General features: G+C 35.3%; 1 protein-coding gene across 11 annotated transcripts in view; it reads right to left on the reverse strand.

The window, feature by feature from the left end:
* The window catches only part of rbfox3b (RNA binding fox-1 homolog 3b), a 584,742-nt gene that overhangs the window by 390,007 nt on the left and 172,666 nt on the right, over positions 1-22,069 (reverse strand). For all 11 annotated transcript variants that reach the window (XM_073944090.1, XM_073944087.1, XM_073944077.1 and 8 more), the window contains one exon: positions 15,159-15,198. The gene's annotated coding sequence lies outside the window, so the exon portion shown is untranslated. The remainder of the gene's footprint in view (positions 1-15,158; positions 15,199-22,069) is intronic.

Consider the following 22,069-nt stretch of genomic DNA (forward strand, 5'->3'; position numbering starts at 1 on the left):
TAAACAGACGTGTTTTCAGTCTTGATTTGAATGTGCCTAATGTTGGAGCACATCTGATTATTTCTGGAAGCTGATTCCAGCAGCGAGGGGCATAGTGGCTGAAGGCAGATTCACCCTGCTTTGACTGAACTCTTGGAATTTCTAGTTTATATGATCCTAATGATCTGAGTGATCTGTTGGGTTTGTATTTAGTGAGCATATCTGTGATGTATTTAGGTCCTAGGCCATTTAGTGATTTATAGACCAGTAATAATACTTTAAAATCTATTCTGAATGTAAGTGGTAGCCAGTGTAAAGACCTGAGGACAGGTGTGATGTGCTCTGATTTTCTGGTTCTGGTCAGAATTCTGGCCGCAGCGTTCTGGATGAGCTGTAACTGTCTGACTGTCTTTTTGGGAAGGCCAGTGAGGAGGCCGTTACAGTAATCCACCCTGCTGCTGATAAAAGCATGAACAAGTTTCTCTAAGTCTTCACTGGAAACAGAACATCTAATTCTAGCGATATTTTTGAGATGATAGTATGCTGATTTACAGTATGCTGATTGCAGCCCAAACCATCACTGATTCACCCCCATGCTTACTCTGGGCATAAAGCAATTTGGACAGTATGCTTTTTAGGGGCTTCTCCACACCATAACTCTCTCTGATTTGGGAAAAAATTGAAGATAGACTCATCAGAGAACAATACATGTCTCACATTGTCCACAGGCCAAGATTTCAACTGCTGGCACCCAGGGCTGATAGTGGGAAAAATTCCTGAGCCTGAACTTTTTTTCCTTGCTGATGTTTTAATTTAAACGCATTTATTTTATGTATTCGTAGTCATACTTCCGTACGTAATATAGTCATTTGACAGTACATGTCAGTCAAATTTATTGTGGCATGCTTATGTATGCCAGTAATGTCAGTGACACATGCCAGTGTCAGTGATCTTGTGACATGTGCCAGTAGGTGTCAGTATAAGCACGTTATAAGCACATTAATCTTATAAGTCTCTTTGCTTTAATATTTAAAAATCATTAGGCAAATGACACCTGTTATCTTGCATATATGTTATGAGTTTTCAACATGCATTTTATTATAACTTTTTAAAGGATATTATTTAAAATACCTTAAAATGAAAAAAAGTAAATAATAAAATAAATGAATGAATTAAAAACATAGAGAAGTCCATATTGTAGGGAACAAAGGAACTGCCAGGATGCAATAATATACAGTACAACAGATAAGTGTAACCCCTCCCATACATAAGCATGCCACAATAAATTTGACTGACATGTACTGTCAAATGACTATATTACGTACGGAAGTATGACTACGAATACATAAAATAAATGCGTTTAAATTAAAACATCGTGGAGTAGCTCAGCAAATAAACTAACTTGCGACGCGATAAATTAGGTTAAAAGTCGCGTAATGATTAAATATCATATGTTAAAACTGCTACTGTGAATCCGCGTTCAAGCGCACACAATAAGCTAAAACTCGCCCCAAGCACCGGCAAAAACAAATAACAATCAATGTGTCGAAGAAAGAGTAAGGATCATAGCATAATTATTTATTAATAAACTTATTCTGAGTCAGTGTCGCAGATCCTGACTGGCAACCTTCTTTTGGACTCGCCTTTACAGTGAAATTCATCTTTACGGATTACATGAAGGAGTTTTTTTTGTTTTCGATTTGTTTTATTTCGTTAAGTAATAATTTAAAGCTTTCTATAAATATATTTATTATGTCTGTGCGGCATATACATTTTGCTTCATTTTGTTAAGCGCTCCTGTTCAAAAACCAGACGACAGAAAGCGCATAATTTTGGTTTTCTTTATTTTATAAAAACGCTGTAACGTTTTTTGATGTATTACTCGTACTTTGTGAGCAAAAATGACAGATAACTTTAAATTGCTCCCACTGAAAAAATGCAAGCGCTTGCTCTGGCGCCTCGATGTCCTGCAAGCTTTTTATAAGCAAACTATGCGCCTAATAGCACACATTCTTTAACGTTTAAGCTACCATTGTTTTATACTTGAACTGTTTTATATCTTTTATTTTAGGCAAGTCGTGATGATCTGAGAAGGCAAACTGATCAAACAGACAATGATGGTCTTCCGCTGGGCGCTGTTCGTTAAAAAAAAAACAAAAAAAATTTATTTTTAACGAATAAAAAATGCTCCAAACGTTTTAAATAAGCTGAATAAAAAACGAAACTAAATATAAACACTTTGCCATTAGGCTACATACAAAACTGAACTATTTTATAGCTGAAACACTAAGTTGTTTAAGGAGAAGGGGGAAATATATTTTTTGTCCCGTCTATTGCTTCACCGTTATTTCGAGAATAAACCCAGCGTAAATATGCAGATGTCATTCCCAAAACATATCAGCGTATATGTGCCGAAAACGAAAGTTTCATACAAATTCTGAATGGATTATAGCCTGGAAAGTGCACAGCATGCTTCTCTTATTATCACTAAAAAGCGTCACTAATCTTAGTTCATAGAGATCTCACAAAGATCCGTTATAATTTATAAAGCTCTCTAAATTACACAATCTTTTATTTACATCTACACTCAAAAGATGATTCACGAGCACACAAAATGGCACTTAATAAAAACCAATCCGGCGCTTTCAGCAGTGAGTGAATTCTGTGAATCTAGAGAAATGACAGATCAATATCCGTGAACCTGATTTTTTTTTTCCCCGCAGCCACAGTATGCCGGAAATCCGGCGTGGTGCCGGAACGCTATCACCCCTGTGGCACCACTAAATTTGGTGGCACCACTAAATTTGGCATTGGCACAAGTGACCAAAGGTTTGGCTATAGCAGCCCGACCATGTATATTGACCCTGTGGAGCTCCCGATGAACAGTTTTGGGAAAAACAGAAGAGCTGAGCTGCACATTTAGTTCTGCAGTGAGTTGGGCAGCTGTGCTTTATGTTTTTTTCAATTTGTACTTTTTTTTACTGTAACCACCTCTTCACTGTATCCCAGAGATGATTTGCGGCTGGAAGGGCATCCGCTGCGTAAAAACGTGCTGGATAAGTTGGCAGTTCATTCCGCTGTGGTGACCCCGGATTAATAAAGGGACTAAGCCGACAAAAAAATGAATGAATTAATCCCTCTTCACTGATTAACATTCAGAAGTATATTATCTCCTGCACAGTACAGTACTGCTTTTGCGTACAGTAGAATACTGCAAAATGGAAAACTGCTAAATAGTTACTGTAAAAGTAGTAAAAACATTCAGTGCACATTACAGTAGTGAACTGTAGAGAATGCATGTGCTACTCTACTGGACATTTCTGCAGAAAGTAACAGTAAAACTGCAGCAAAGTCTACCATTGAACATTATATTATTTTATTTTCGAAAAATTGACCACTATATTTATTATTAAATTATTTATCAAGCACTTAAATGACGTACTGGGCCGATGCAGTAGCACCCATAGCAAAAAGGTTGCTATGTCGCTGGTTCGAGCCTCGGCTCAGTTGGCGTTTCTGTGTGGAGTTTGCATGTTCTCCCTGCGTTCGCGTGGGTTTCCTCCGGGTGCTCCGGTTTCCAGTCCAAAGTCATGTCCGTAGTGCATGAGTGTGTGTGGATGTTTCCCAGAGATGGGTTGCGGCTGGAAGGGCATCCGCTGCGTAAAAACGTGCTGGATAAGTTGGTGGTTTTTAAGCTGTGGCGACCCTGAATTAATAAAGGGACTAAGCCGACAAGAAAATGAATGAATGAAAAGACGTACTGGTATTTTACTGGGCCTTTTGCAGTAAGTACCAGTAAAACTGCGGCAAAGTTTAATTGTGAACATTAAAATTTTTAATTTATAAAGATTTGACGGATATACTTAACAACATTTAATCCACTATAGAAATTCAATTTAAGTTCATATCAGGTTCTTTGATATCACTTTTAGTAAAACATACAGTTAAATACTACATATTCCCAATATACAGTAAGCTAATGTAAAAGTAGTAAAATATGCAGTGCACATTACAGGAGTGAACTACAGAATGCATGTGCTATTCTACTGGCCATTTCAGCAAAAAGTAAACAGTAAAACTGCAGCAAAGTCTACCAGTGAACATTACACTATTTTATTTTGACAAGTTTGATGAATGTATTTATTATTAAATTATTTATCTAGCACTTAATGAATGACGTCTGGGTATTTCACTGGGAATTGTGTCGCAAGTGAGAGTAAAATTGCAGCAAAGTCTAACAGTGAACATTATACTATTTATTTGAGAACTTTTGACAGATATACCTTTCATAATTTTTTTATCAAGTATACTAATTACATTTAAGTTTAAATTAAGCTCCTAAATACCAATTTACAATAAAATACCAAACATTCCCAATACATAGTGAGTTACTGTAAAAGTTCAAAATGAACTGTACACAAGGCATGTGGTATTTTATTAGGCATTTCTGCTGGAAATAACAGTAAATGAGCTTTTAAGTAAATGAGCTAAAATTACAGTCTAACAGTGAACATTATTCTTTTTATTTGGGAAAATTTGACAGATACATTATATTAAACTTTTTATTAAGTATACTGATTTCATTTAAGCTCCAATCAGGTCCTTACTATCACTTTTAGTAAAACTTACAGTAAAATACCACACATTCACAATATTTAATAAGCTACTGTAAAAGTACAAAAATAACTGTACAGAATGCACATGATGTTTTACAGCACTTCTGCAGTAAATAGCAGTAAAACAGCAGTCTACGAATTAAATCTCCAGTTTAAAAACAGTCTACATTAAAGTCTAACAGTGAACATTATTCTTTTTATTTGGGAAAATTTGACAGATACATTATATTAAACTTTTTATTAAGTATACTGATTTCATTTAAGCTCCAATCAGGTCCTTACTATCACTTTTAGTAAAACTTACAGTAAAATACCACACATTCACAATATTTAATAAGCTACTGTAAAAGTACAAAAATAACTGTACAGAATGCACGTGATATTTTACAGCACTTCTGCAGTAAATAGCAGTAAAACAGCAGTCTACCAATTAAATCTAATCTAACAGTGAACATTATACTTTCTATTTGAGAAAACTTAACATTATAAAGTATACTAATTCCATTCTTAATATCATTTTAAAGTGAGTAAACCTTACAGTAGAATACCGCACATTCCCAATATACAGTAAGTTACTGTTAAAGTTTCAAATAAACTACACAAAGTGCACATATCTTGCAGTCTACCAATTAAAACTACAGTTTAAAAAGCAGTAAAATTACTGTCTAAATTAAAGTCAGACATTGAATATTACACTTTTATTTATTTTGAAAAATTTGCTGGATATACCTATTTTTTGTTTAAGCTACTTATTTAAAATGAGCTTTTGTTCTGACAGCTTAATTGTTTGATGTTCAGTCCACTTAAATCTATAAAACAGAATAAAAAATTCCTTCATGTTGTCCCAGCACAGATTGATTGTGTGTAACCCAGGGTCCAGTTCAAATCGGGTCCTTAATATCACTTTAAGTAAAACCTAACGAGATTTAATAAATTGAATTAAACCTTAAGAAATCACTTTTTGCACAGCACTATATTCTTTACAAAATACATATTGAATTAAGGTCACCGATTCACTGCTTAATTATTGCTTAATTCAACTGCAGATCGATCATGAGAGGTTGTATAAATTGACGTCTTTATTTTAAATGCACGTGTCCTCATTTTACCTTTCACTTGCTCTGCTCTCATTGACATTATATATTTCTTTCTATAGCTCATAATAAGACACATCAAAGTCAGAGCCACTGGAAGGAAAGCAGTCTTAACAAGCTAATTAAATCTGTTTTTTTACAACACTCCCCGCTTGTTTATTTGTGTGCCGCTGAAACACACACACACACCAAAGACTGGAGTGTGTTTCAGTTGTAATGAGTTCACTCGCATCCCTCCATACTCACACAGTGCAGCAGATTTCATCATTTCATAGCTCAAAGCATCCAAAGGTGTTCACTTATGATGGTTCACAAGGTTACCTGTGTGTCCTATTTTACTTTTACACCCTCAAACTGAACAGTTGTTGCTGTATTTTCAAACGCAGCTCATGGAACATTTCCAAATATATCCAAGCCAAATAAAAAAAAATAAAAAATGCGATGTCACAATAAATAAATAAACAAATACCAATTGAAAAAAAAAACATTAATACATTGAAATAAACAAAATGAATGAATGAGCAAATAAACAAATACAGAAATGTCATTTAAAATTATACAACTTAAATTGTACAAAAATTATAAATTGAAATAATCCAATTTTAATTAAAGCAAAAAGCATTACAAGTTGCTAATTTAAATGAAATAAAGCAAAAAATTTAATGAAATTGAATTAATAAAAATATAATAAAAAATTTAATGAAATGAAAAAAATACATAAAATTAAATGAACGTAATAATGTATTTAATGAATTAATTAAAATAAATTAATACAAAATAATAACTTAAAAATAAATAAATTGAAAAAAGAACCCAACTTAATTAAATGAATGTAAAAAAACATTAAAATAAGTTTATTTAAATTGATAAATTATTTAAATAAACAAGCAAAAAAATGAAATTGAATTTAAAAAATAAAACAAATAAAAGAAATTGAAAAATAAAAGAAATTGAAATGTATATGTAAAATTAAATGAATGTAATACCATATTTAATTAAAATAAATAAATGCAAATTAAACAAATTGAAAGAAAATACATTGAAATAATACAATTTAACTAAATGAAAGTAAATATAAACCAATGAATTAGTTCAAATAAAAGAATTGAATGAATGAAGAAAAGAATGAACATAAACAAACAAAAATAAAATAAAAAGGACTTAAGTAAAAAATAATAAAAAAAACAAATAATTGTTAAAAAGAAAAGAAATTGAAAAAATGAAGTAAATTTACCATATAATACAATTAAATTAATTGATGTATTAATGTAATTAATCAATTATTTTTATAAACAAATAAATACAAATTAAATCAACTGAAATGATACAACTTAATTTAATTAAATAAACATGTAAAGAAATTAAAAGAGAAACTGAAAAATAATACAATTAAATTAATAAATTATTGCGTTTAATTAAATTATTTTAATAAACAAATAAATTTAAATTAAATATCATTTTTTAAAAGACTAAAATTTAATTAAATTAATGTAAAAAACATAAAAAAACTGCAAGAAATTGAATTAAATAAATCTATTGTATCATTTTATTTATTTATTTTAATAAATCAATATCTAAAAATTAAACTGAAAATAAATATATAATTTAAATAAATTAAAGTACTTTTTAAAATAATTAATTAAAATAAAACGAATGAATAAATGAATATATAAAACATATATATAAAACATATATAAAACATATATATATATATATATATATATATAAAACTATATATATATAACTATATATAAATATAAATATATATATAAACATAATAATAGAACAGTTTACCATTTTAAAATGGACCAGTAGATGGTTGTGATGCAGATGGAGGTTTTAGGTTGTAATGTGTTTAATATCTCGACATACTGTTCTACTGTAAGAACATAAAGTGTTGAAACAAAGCCGTAAAGACTTGCTGCTCTTCCGAAACTCATCAACTTCATCATCCAGGCCTCTTTTTTTCTTGCTTTCCACATAACGGCATCGTCTTGAGAGAAAACTACACGTTTCTTTAGTGCTTGGTTCTCGATCTGCTGCCAATCCTCAATTAAAAACTGCATCTCCGTCCAGGGAACTAAAACTCGTTAGCTGACGGAGAGAAGAAAAGACGACAGACACCTTCATTTAAATAAGACGCGCAAATCATTAGATCAACTTCAGCAAACTTTCAGGACAGAAACAGCAGGCAATCTGTTCAGAAATGAGCAGCACTGAAAGTCTACTGTTTACATGGGGCACTTGCTTCTTAGATAGCATCATGACTGAATTGTTGACATTATTTGACAACTTTATAAACCACAAATTATAGACTGAAAGTACTGCTGCTTAATATACACACTGTTTTCATTCGTATTATTTGATTATATTGATGCACTGAATTAGCTTTTCGTTATATGTTTTTAACTTTGGTTTAAAATTAACACTGTCTATGTTTTAATAAGTATGTTCAAGTAGTGCTATATGTGCATTTTGTTAAGTTGCAGTTTTAACAATGACTTTATCAAGTAAATCAATCAATCAATCAATCAGGATTAAAATAAAATATCTGGATTATTGTCAGCTGTTGCAGGAGTTGACGAGTGCAGGGGGTTCTGGGAGTTGTAGTTCGTTTAACAGTAATTTCCTATACAGAAAACCTTTTGCTGGCGATTGCAACAAACTACAGTATGGAGACCCAGAGAGGATGTGATGGTAGGGAAAAAAGTTGGTGGAAGTAAAAAAAAAAAAAAAGATTAGCTTCTTTACACGCCTGTGGGGAGGTAAGCATGATCGAACACCCAATAAGGGAGGAGAGCATGCTCAGAGCCCGGCGGCTAATCAGCAGGCCAATCAGAAATAATAAATAACACCTGTTTATTCTAGTGATTGGGCCGGGGAGACACCCTTCTTAAGGAGAAAGGGAGGAGCAGTAGGGGGAGAGAGTTGAGCGACCAGCAACAACCCTTGATGCTGAGCACAACACAACCAGACAGAACGTTAAATAAAATTTGTCACTTCCCTCAACGCCGACCCTGTCTTCTTCTTCCCACCCAAAGAACCTTGTTACAACGCCATTTAAAGAGATACCTCTGTTATCAAACAAGTGAGCAGAAAATGAATCTCTCATTGTGTTTTGTTTAATAACAGAGGTGTCTCTGTAAGAATGCACAGATCTATAATGAAAACATTCCACTACTTTAGAAAGTGTTTGTGCTCATTTAGGAGAAAATTAGCTGTTTAAAATAAAACTTGCAGGACGGAGATGTTCACATATTATTAAGTGTATTTGTCTGTTTAAACATACACCCGAATCCAAATGTGTTTAGCACTTTTGCTCCTCTGTAAATGGCGTGTGCAGAAGCTGATCTGGGATCAGTTTATTTTATGGAGTGTGTCTGTCAGTCAGCGCTTATGCATGCATTCACTGGTTCAGTGGTAGCATATAAAAGGCGATGATCGACGCACAGCTTTAATGTAAAAGTTAATGCAGACATTTTTATATTAATTTCAGCGTGCTTTCAAGATTAAAATATATATCGTAAATAAGGGAAAATACATTATGATAGGATGATAGTGGGATAGAATGGTAAAATACGGGAGAATTTTGGCAAAAATGAAAGGGTTTACATGATTGAAGCGAACAGGAAGTGTTTGTGGAGAAACAGTTTTGCGAGAGAATGCAAAACTTCTTTGCAAGAGAACGCAAAAAAACTTAAAAATATGTTTTCCTATCATTCAGATTTTTTTTTCTTACACCAATTTTTTTTTTTTTATCTAAAATTAAGTTTGTTTATTTTTTTAATATTAAAAGTTATTTTTTTTAATATGCTGAACAAGTTTTATTATTTCAGTTAAGTACACACATTTTTAATTGTAAAAAAATAATTTAAACAAAAGTATTTAACAAATAAATATACTTTATATTATATTTTATGACATTTAATAATATATTTACTTAAACGTATTACAACTGAGTCCAAAGAAAAGAAAAACAAGAAAAAAAAACAATTCAGCTGCATTTAATAAATAAAACAAAAAATAAATAAATGGAGGAAATAAAACAATTAAAAATGGTGAGAAACATGGTAAAAAAAACTGTGAAACTGTCAGCTGCTGTATTATACATTCAAATATTCACATCATCTTTTACAACACAAGCTTAAAATACCCTACTCATTAACATCAGAGGAAGCTGGAGCAATTATGCTAATTTGCAAATGACCTCTATTAATTAAACAAAAAAAAAAGTTTAATTAAAACAAAAAAAACCTGTAAGATCAACACAAAACAGCAAGTAGCAAAATTCGCAATGTTCATCAATTGCTATCAGGAGTATTTAATTCAGACGAGTCATATACAGTACTCATCCATGAGGACTGGTTCTGCAATGAGTGCTATTTTTAGCAAGTCCTTAAAATTATGCAAAACTCAAACGCTCGTTTTTTACCAATACACACTTTTCTACCAAAGCCAATATGTTTACTGTCAGGATCAATTAAAAAAAGATTATAATGAAAATAAATAAAATAAAATAATATATTTATCTATTTTAATTTAGTTTTTAATATATAATTATTTGATAATAATAACAATAATTAATAATTATTTGTAAATAACTCAAGTAATACAAATATTAATTAATATTGAAAATATAAATTAACTAATTTTTTCATTTTATTTTTACATTTTAAGCCAATAGATAATTATCTGTATTATTATTATTATTATTATTATTATTATTATTATTATTACTATTAATAGTAGCAATAGTATTATTTATTATATTATATCAATAATAATAATAATAATAATAACAATAATGATCATAATAATAAGAAAATAAAAACAGCGAAAATAATAACAACAACAACAAAAAATAATAATAATAAAAAACAACAACAACAACAATAATAATAAAATAACAATAATAATAACATTAATAATAATAATAATAATAATAATAAAATTAAAAACAACAACAACAATAATAAATTTATATTCATTTGCTTATTTAACTCAAATAGTTTCCAAATCAACACATTTCTGCTGTTTCATTATATAGAGCTCCCATATATTCATCATCATCAAACACATAGCCCTGCCCCCAAACTCACGCCATTGGTCAAGTCATATATCAGCATTTCAAACAAACCAATCACAAGACAAACTTGTAAAGAAAGAAGCAGCAGATAAACTGAACATCTGCGGATCACAGAAAAACTCTTGAGGCCAGAAATGAATCTTTCATCCGAACATGTGGCCGTTTATTCACCTCACGGCAGAATAAAGAGTTTCCCGCCGCGCGCCTCCACATCTCGCAGTCAATCAGCGGCTAATTTATCACTCGTCTTTTTTTTCCGCTGTTTCTCCACGGTCGGTCAGAGGAATTACACAAGGCGTTAATTAGCAGGCCGCTCCAGTCTCTGGTGTGTGGAGAGTCAGTGGGAGTCGATGTTCATTAGCAGCCGCTACACGCTAAAAATACTACAAATACTGCTGATGGAGAAGAAGAGGCTGATTTCCCTGCAGGAGTCGACCGGAGGATCTTCACAAACACACACACACACGTTTCTAAGAGGGCACTGTCGCTCTATACGGTCCATTTTTATATCATTATATATATATATATATATATATATATATATATATATATATATATATATATATATATATATATATATATATATATATATATATATATATAAAATAACAATATTAGTTGTATATAATAATAATTATAAACACACAAATTAATAGCATTCAGCTTGACCAACATATCCAGCATCTTCTCAAATCACTACTAGATCCAACATTGGACTCATTGGAAAAATATGCCCAGGGCTACATTTTTGAGAACCGAAAAATGCTTCTGATTACATATGGCTGTATCTTGTGTGTAAAATGAATGCTATGGGAAGGTATTTATCTCCATATGGACAGCTTTTCTGGTGTGACTGGTTTGTTCAGAACCATAAATGTTTCAAGAGTGTTAAAAGATTGTTCCATGAATTATATTTTTAAAAAGTTTTTCTTTAAACGTTTTAAGAACTTTCCCTTAAAGTTAAGCAGTAACCCATAATGAAAGAACAAGAGCAGCATGACATTATGGTAGAGGTTTGTGTGTATAAAGTTAAAGGTGTGTATCATATCTGGGATGCGTTTTCATAATTTCAGGCTGATGTTGATTAGATGTCTCCCATCCCCCCACCCCCCCAAAAAAAACAGCGCCAAGGCAACAGCGGTAATTAATTGAATTGTAATGAAATGACATGCAGATCCGGTAAAAGCTGAGCAGATCTAAATAAAGCTGTGACAGATGGAGAAGAACAAAACCAAAGCCGAAGGTTGTGAAAAATTAAATAATTTATGATTTAAAAGGATCCTTTATTTCTCAGCCCTTCAAAAACAGATTAATTTGTGGGGCAGTGAGGTTGTGTGAATAATTATACTTGAATTATTCTTCAATTATAGAAGGCAAAAATAAGGAGAGAAGCAAACGGCATAAACAACTATCTCCTCAGTCCTTTGATAACAACACTAGATCTATATATAGACGAGCCATTTTTTAATATAAGTTTGGCAAACATTGGGAAAATGTGCCCAGGGTTACATTTTTGAGAACCAAGAAATATGTTCTTCTGGTTATATATGTCTATATTTTGTGTGCAAAATGAATGCTACGGGGCGGTGCTTTCTCTCTATAGATGGCTTTTCCAGTGTGACTGGTTTATTCAGTAGCTGAGAAAGAAAATACATTTATGTATTCATTCATTTTCTTTTCGGCGTAGTCCCTTTATAAATCAGGGGTCGCCACAGCAGAATGAACCACCAACTTATCCAGTACATGTTCTATACAGCTGATGCCCTTCCAGCTGCAACCCATTACGAGGAAACACCCATATACTCTTATTCACACACACACACACACACACACACACACACACACACACACACACACACACACACACACATATGTCTATAATTTATATAATGGGTATAATTAAACAATACTTTCACTATAATGTAAATTAGAAGTGTAATAGAAAAAAATATATATTTTTGCGCCATTTTGAATTTTATTAGAATACAAATACAAATACAAATACTTTTCCCCCTCAACAAATACAAATACAAATACCGGCTGCTCCGCACATCCCTAATGTATGCATATAATAAGGTACAGTATATGTCAAAAGCATCAGTGCAATATCAGACAGCACTTGTGAGAACAGCAGAGTTATACCGTTAACAGATTCATTCAAGCAGTGCGTGCAGGGCCGGTGAGCTGTCCGTGCTTTGGTCACTCAGTTCTGTTATAAAATGTATTTTCTTGTGATAACGGGATTTTGTTGAGACATATTTTCCTCATGCTTGCATATACATATATATATATATATATATATATATATATATATATATATATATATATATATATATATATATATATATATATATATATATACATATATATATATATATATATATATATATATATATATATATATAAATATATATATATATATATATATATATATATATATATATATATATATTTATTTATATATATATTATTTTTATTTATTTATTTATTTATTTATTTGCTTGTTAGTTTGATTAGTGTTGATTTCAAATACAATAAATATGTTTGTATAAAACTTGTAGTAACGGTGCTCATAATTGGTGGGTGCGACTAAATTTTGGCTGATGCGCCTAACTTTTTAAAGTTAGGAGCACCAGTGCTACTAAGCAAAAAAGTTAATTTCGAGCCCTGAGAGGTGACATAAAAATAATCTAATAATAACTTGTGATTTCTCTATTTTTAGCCAAAAGCCTGATAGACTATTATTGTGCAATAAAATATAGAGCTAGTAACCCACGAGGAAACACGCATGGACAGTGCTTCTTCATCGTTCATTCATAAAAAGAGCAGCCAGAAAGGGGAAACTGATGGATTTGTGTTGAATAGTTTAAGTTGTAGTTGACCCATAACAATGTACATAACCTATAACTGTACGCATGTTTGTGTGCTCTTAATAAATGAATGAAAAAACAGCTGCTGGTAAAGTATATTGATTGCAAGTGCTCATTTTGTGATCACATCTCGGATTTGTTCTGTTCATTTGTAATTTCAAATATTCCTAGCTTGAAACAGATGGAAATATGAAGTTCAGTAAAGTTAGCAACAGATTCGCAGATTCGTATTTTCCGGATCAATAACTGGTGTCATCATGACCTATTTGCTATTAGTATGACTAATATGAGGGCTTAATCGGAGCAAAAAAAAAGTAAAAGACAGCTGGGAAACACAACCTGCTCTGTATTTTTGTAGGAGAAACAGTTTAGATCTGTTTAGGTTAAGAGGTGTGTGAGTTATTGTCGTCTGTCTATCACTGAATGTGTCAGGAATATCAAAACAAAACTTACTTAACTCCGCTCCTTTACCGCCCCTCACAGAGCTTGATCCATGCTGGCATTTCTCCTCTTGGGTTTTTGGTTTTGAAAAGGGAAAAAATTCCACCACCCCATCAAAGCTTTAAGGATACCGGAAATCAGATTTGCACAATATGCACAGCGCTTTGGCTTGTTTCCCTCGGTCGAAAGCTTGACAGAGCCCCTGCGCATAGCTACGGTTGCTAAGCCACGATTGGTGGGTGGCGGTTTTTGGGTGTGGCTTAGCGAAGGGTCAATTTTCTGTCATTCTATGGATCATTCCTCTCCACACAGTTTTATTAATCACCACTTCTTTTGGCATGCAATGGTGTATATATAATACTAATTTAAAAACATTCATGTTGGGTTCTCTGCAAACACATCACTGTACCAATCACACAGGTGCTTTCATTCATTAAACAATCCATTTATCTTTTTTTTTTTTTTTTTTTACAATGACAATATGCTCCATTTAGCAAAAAAAGCATCTGGTTTCATCTAAACACACAATATTAGACTCTTTATTTGCATGTGCCAGTGTTCACATGTTCGCATGTGTTTGTCTGGCTGTCAGTAAAGAGTTTAACTCAGTGCCAGCGTCTCTGTGCCAGTCATCAGACAGGCCGGAAAAGACAGCGCTTGGCCAACTGATGGACCAGACAATGCCAACCGGACAACAGAAGAGAGAGACTGAAAGCCTCTCCAAACACTCAAAAGAGTCAAGAAGATACAAATCCAGCCACACAAGAGAAATGACAGAGTGCTGATATGGAGCTATATGTTTGATGACACACACTCGATGGTTTAAGAAAGAGCCTGTATTGTGTGAGGAACTACTTTTCACCATTATTCAAATGTCAAGATGCTCATTTAAAAGACATTTTGCCAGCATCTTTTATATTGTACTCTCAAAATGGCATTAGATTGAATCACCAAGCACCATGTTTTCAACTAAAAACTCTCTACAGAATCCTCATCTTGGATGGCATGAGTGTGAATAAATCAACATCTTGAAATTTGGGATAAAACAAAAAATCCCTCATCATTTACTCACCCTTCTCCTGTTCCAAACCAGTCTGAATTCTTGTTTTTTCCTGTTGAAGACAAAAGAAGATATTTAGAAAAATGTTGAAAAAAAGCAACATCATCTACTAGCATCAACACAACAGCTACAGAGACAATCTTCATGGCGAAAATGACCATAACAACAAACACAATCTTCTGATGGGTCACCATAACATTACCATCAACTGTGTTCACCATAATTTCAAACACAATCACCATAGCTACCAACTAAATCCTGTGGGGGGTCAACATAATATCACCACCATCAACTGCAGTCACAATAACAAACAAACAATTACCATAGCAACCAACACACATTTGGAATGGATCACCACAACAACATCAACAGCAGTCATTATAACAACCTCAAACACAATCCCCATAGCGACCAACACGAAGTGATGTGTCACCATAACAACATCACAATTAACTGTGGTCACCATGACAATCCAAAACATAGTTACCACTATGATCTCACACACAATCACCATAGCAACCAACACAATCATGTGATAAGTCACCAAAACAAAATCCCCAACTACAGTAACCAAAACACTCTTAAACAAAATCACCATAGCAACCAACACAACGATGTGATGTTGCCATAACAACAATACCATCAACTGTGGTCACCATGAGAATCTCAAACACAATGACCATGGCAACCAACTCAATATTGAGATGGGTAACCATAACAACATCAACAACAGTCATTATAACAATCTCAAACAAAATCACCATTGCAACCGACACAACGATGTGATGTCACCATAACAACATTACCATCAACGGCGATCACCATAACAATTCCAAACACAATAACCATAGCAACCAACACAATGATGTGATAGGTCATTGAAACAAAATCACAATCAACTGCAGTAGCTAAAACAATCTCAAACACAATCACCATAGCAACCAACACAATCTTGTGTTGGGTCACCATAACAACAACACCATCAATGTGCTTGCTATAACAATCTCAAACACAATCACTATAGTAACCACCAGATTCTGTACAACATCAACCATTGTTACTATGACAACCTCAAACACTTGCATCAATAACAGAAAGGAGGGGAAAAAAACTATGGAAGTCATGGGCTACTGGTTTCCAACACTCTTCAACATATCTTCTTCAGAAATGTTTCCACTTTTCAAGTGAAAGCTAAGTAAATGATGACGGAATTGTAATTTTTGGATGAACTATCCCTTCAATCCACATCCAAAAAAAAGAGAGAGACAGAAAATTAGCTTTCCCTCCCACACTCACTCAGGAGACATATGTAAACTAACGCCCACATACACACCTGAACACTTGCAGCACTCAGATCATGATGACACCTGCTGCCCTCGGCAGTATCGAGCTGACCCCTGACCTCCTCTCGCACCTGTTCCTCAGCTCACTCTGAGACTCTTCAGCTCTTCAGGCTCACAGGTCGCGCTGAGGTCAGGATGAGGAGAATTTAAAGTGCTCAAGTCTCTCGGGTACAGAGCTCATGTACGGACTCGACGGGACTGAAGCGATTTCGCTCTCAGCATGTCAGAGTGAGGTCAACCCGAAACCCATAATGCCATCGGAAAGAGTCACTCCACTGCAATCCCAAAAACCGCAGCACTCTGATACTGGTCAAACTCACTTCAGAAGAAAAGTCCTTTATTTCAGGAAAGATGCCATAAGCTGATCAAACGTCACAGTAAAGACATTTATAATGCAACAAAGGAGTTAAGACCCTCTTTAAACGCACACACACAGACACAGAGACAGTCAGAGTGTGATAGGAAGCGTCTCTCTCTCCAAGTAATAAGCTCAAACGATTGGTTTGACAGAATGAGAGCACAAACGAACACTCGTCTTTATTACTGTAGAGACAATGACAGTGATTGTGCATGTCTTATTATTATCTCTCTCTCTACACACACACACACACACACAGGCATGCGTTTCATTAAGATGGCCTCTCATTGATCTCACTGGAGTAATATTTACTCTGTATCTCAGAGTCCAGTAATAAAGTATGTGATTAACAGTCTCTCCTCCATGCTGGGAACACAGTGATGCTGTACTGCACCGCCACCTCGTTCTCTTAATGAATCTTAATGGCTTCCTAATGACTTCTTAATGACTTCATCACACTGCACGGGACACCACACACTCGCACACACTGGGGGAAACTCCACAGGCAGGATTCACTGCTGACTACACCGTTTCTATTCACTACTGTCTCACCATAACAACCAACAGCACTATCGACTGTGGTGTCTTCAGTCATGTTGAACTAAAGTGTCTACTAAATGACTATATGTATAACCAGACACGGTTACTACAGCAACAGCATCCACCACTGTGATCATAAGTCACCATGGCAACCACCAACACCATCCACTTACTATTACAGAGACAATCACCTCAGCGACCAACACCATTAACTACTGTCAGTGTGACCATAAACACAATCATCATAGAAACGAACAGCACTGTCCACTAATGTCATAGCGAGTACAGACATTCACCAGTAACCAACGACACCATCTAAACTGTCATCACAACAGCTACAGACATAATCACCACAGCAACCACCAACACGATCCACAACTGTCCTCATAAAATCTATAGACACAATCATCATAGCGACTAGCATCATTCACTACTGTCAGCGTAGCTATAAACACAATCATCAAAGAAAAGAACAACACTGTTACTAATGTCATAGTGAGTACAGACATTCACAACATGTCATCACAGCAGCTACAGACAATCACCACAGCAACCAGCAACACTATCCACAACTATCATCATAAAATCAAGACACAACCACCATAGCAACGCCATCCACTACTATCACCAATAAATACACCATCCATTACTGTTTCCACTACAACAAAAACCAGACACGCCCATAACAAACAAATATCATTCACTGTTGTCATGGTAACAGCCAACAACACCATCATCCACTACGGTCATAATTAATAACAATCACCATAATGACCAGCAAACCATCAACTACTGTAACCGTAACAACCTCAATCATAGCAACCAACACCTCAGGTGATGTGTCACAATAACAATACCCCCCCCCATCAACTGTGGTCACCATAACAATCTCAAACACAATCCACATAGTAACCAGCATAATCCTGCGACATGTCACCATAAAAACAACACCATCAACTGTGGTCACCATAACAATCTCGAACACAATCACCATTGCAACCTGCACAACTGTGTGATGGGTCACCATAACAACATCACCATCAACTGTGGCCACCATAACAATCTCAAACACAATCACCATAGCAACCAGCACAACTGTGTGATGGGTCACCATAACAATCTCAAACACAATCGCCATAGTAACCAGCACAATCCTGTGACAGATACCCTTAAAAACAGCACCATCAACTGTGGTCATCATAACAATCTCAAACACAATCACCATAGCAACCAGCACAACTGTGTGATAGGTCACCATAACAACTTCACCATCAACTGTGGTCACCATAACAATCTCAAACACAATCACCATAGCAACCAGCACAACTGTGTGATGGGTCACCATAACAACATCACCATAACAATCTCAAACACAATCGCCATAGCAACCAGCACAATCCTGTGATAAATACCCTTAAAAAAAACACCATCAACTGTGGTCACCATAACAATCTCAAACACAATCACCATACCAACCAGCACAACTGTGTGATGGGTTACCATCACCTGTGGTCACCATAACAATCTCAAACACAATCGCCATAGCAACCAGCACAACTGTGTGATGCTGGGGTCACCAATCTCGGTCCAGGAGGGCCGGTGTCCCTGCAGGGTTTAGCTCTTACTTGCCTCAACACACCTGCCTGGATGATTCAAGTATACCTAGTAAGACCTTGATTAGCTTGTTCAGGTGTGTTTGATTAGGGTTGGAGCTAAAATCTGCAGGACACCGGCCCTCCAGGAACAAGTTTGGTGACCACTGGTGTGATGGGTCACCATAACAACATCACCTTGAACTGTGGTCCCCATAACCATCCCAAATATAATCACGAATATAGTTCGTAGGTTGCTAGGTGACAACCAACATTGCTGTTACTATTACACAAGTTTTATTTTTGGAGGAAAATTACAAAGCACTGCAGTGTTTGGGTATTCTGTTTGTCTGAGGTAATTAGTCTACCGAAATGTGTACATTCCATACAAGCTGAAGCTGACTGGTCAATTCTTGTCATGTGACTCGCAGTGTGCGTGTGGAATTCAACTACTAACACGTCAAGCCTGCGTGAATGCGTCAAGTATAAAAGCTTTGTGAGATACGAGCCTTGTGAGATATATTATTGGTAATAACGAACTTGCGTGAACTCTAGAAAAGACGCAATATTCGAACTGCCCCTTAAAGGCCACTGTCATTTGCAACCTCCAGCAGTTGATGATCTTCCTGCACAGACATGCTGGATTCATCTGATTTGTTGACAAATGGGTTGCGTATTGGCAGCCCTGCTGAAAAATCCAGCTTAAACCAGCCTAGGCTGGTTGGCTGGTTTTAGCTGGTTGACCAGCCTGGTTTTAGAGGGGTTTTGGCCATTTTCAGGCTGGTTTCCAGCCATTTCCAGCCTGGTTTTAGCTGGTCTGGTTGGAAAACAACCAGGTTAATCCAGCTAAAACCAGCTTGACCAGTCTGGTTTAAGCTGGACATAACTGGTTTTGGCTGGGCTCTCATCCTGGCTAGGCTGGTCAAGCTGGTCATCTCCCAGCCTGACCAGCTAAGACCAGGCTGGAAATGGCTGGAAACATGCCTGGAAGTGGCCAAAACCCCTCTAAAACCAGCCTGGTTGACCAGCTAAAACCAGCTAACCAGCCTAGGCTGGTTTAAGCTGTTTTTTTTTGGTAGGGAGTTAACAAGTCCTTGACTGGGCCTTTTCCCCTTAGCAAAGAAACTTCCCAAAGACGTCTGTTCCTTACCCATTTTGCTGCTTGTGGGTTAAATTTGGTCGCTCAAGTGTCCAAGAAGTAAGTGAGAGAATACGGTCATTTTTCAAAATAAAAGATCTTTCAGACTTCGATAAATAAAACTGAAATAACTCATGATTTCTTGTGCAGCCTGGTACCAATTGATCCACGGACCAGTACCATCTGTGACCCATTGGTTGAGGACCACTGATTTACACCATAACAAATCCAACCTCAATACTATCCACACAATCATGTGAGTCACCATAACCAACACCATCACCATCCACTGCATCACCATAAGAACAACAGAAACCATCATAACTAACCAATCACGATCCACAATGTCGCAATAACAAAAACACCTGAACTCGAGGTAGCAAACGATTCAGAATTGCAGCTCAAATATCTTTGTCAAGATGCAGAATTAAAAGAAAAGCATTTATTTTTGTTTGATTGGGAAAATAATAGATGCCAAATTGTTGGATGCTGAATCGTGTGAAAGTTTTAAAACGGACAAAAAGACTTGATGTATGAAGATTTCTGAGACAGCTAGACAGGTGGATGGCCGGGCAGATAGAGATGTTTGAGTGAGTTTCAGTGAGTTGGTCACTGGCGTTTGGTTTTGGCAGCTCGGTGTCTCCTGATGACTGGCGCTCCGTCCAAATCCCTCCAGAGAGATCAGAGCACATCTGCTATTCATTAGAGAGGATGGCTGGAGAGATTATTTAATGAGGGGAAATTGGCTCATGCGTTCAGTATGCACACTGATTGTTTTGGAGGAGCCAGTTAAAAAAAAAAAGCAATACTTTGTACTGGAAAAGAAACCATATCAATTATTTATTTCATAAGGAGCCACATCACGAAAGCATTCCCTTGGGGAAATAAGACAAACCCGATATGAAATGAAACTTGGTATTTGCTCAGCAATGAGGAGCGCAGTTGATGTGCAATGTGTTCATCTGTAAACGCATGAATCCATATGGAGAGAAGCTAATCTGTCCGTCTGCGGTCCGTGGAGCAGCTCCCGGACACCAAGGTGACCTAAACGCTGCCATTATCCAGACAGGATGACGAGGGTCTGAGATCAGACTCCCTTCTGGGACCCTGCGCTCTGGAAGGACAGACTGTTAAAACTTCCTCTGGCTCATAATGATGGTGATTTTTCCAGGTCACGCCAAAGTCAGTCCACAGCACACGATGTGTGATGTGACTTTACTGGTGGATGACATTTGCTTGACAGTTAAATGGCCCCTGGTCACTTAAAATCAACACAAAATACCATTGAGCTCTAGTCACCTACACTGACTGGAGGTTAGATGGATTGAAATTTCCCTTATCGATATTACGGGCAGAGAACAATCAATCAATCAAACAATCTAGAAACATTAATGAAAAGTGGTCATAAAGTCCATAATTTTAACACTAACTTCTGTAGTCAAAGCCTGTAATATCAACGTGAGAAATCCTATTTACTACTTTTAACAATACATGGGTGCCACTTAGGGGTGGGGAGTTAGGATATGATTCTAAGGGCCCACACACTTTTGGGGCCCCAAGGGGTAGAATTAGGGGGTCCAACTCTACACTCAATGAAATATTGTTGCTGAATATTCAATGAAATATTGTTGCTGAATATTGCTAAATAAAAACTAACATAGAGCGCAGTATACTGCTAAAAACTAGCTAAAAACACAATCTGCTGTTAAAAACTAGCCTAAAGCACAATCTGCGGTTAAAAACTAGCCTATAAACTAACCTAGAGCGCTGTCTACTGTTAAAAACTAGCCAAAAACACAATCTGCTGTTAAAAACTAGCCTAAAGCACAATCTGTGGTTAAAAACTAGCCTATGAACTAACCTAGAGCGCTGTCTACTGTTAAAAACTAGCCAAAAACACAATCTGCTGTTAAAAACTAGCCTAAAGCACAATCTGTGGTTAAAAACTAGCC

This window comes from Danio rerio, chromosome 3 (genome assembly GCF_049306965.1).
Source record: "Danio rerio strain Tuebingen ecotype United States chromosome 3, GRCz12tu, whole genome shotgun sequence".
In the NCBI taxonomy this organism is placed as follows: Eukaryota; Metazoa; Chordata; class Actinopteri; order Cypriniformes; family Danionidae; genus Danio; species Danio rerio.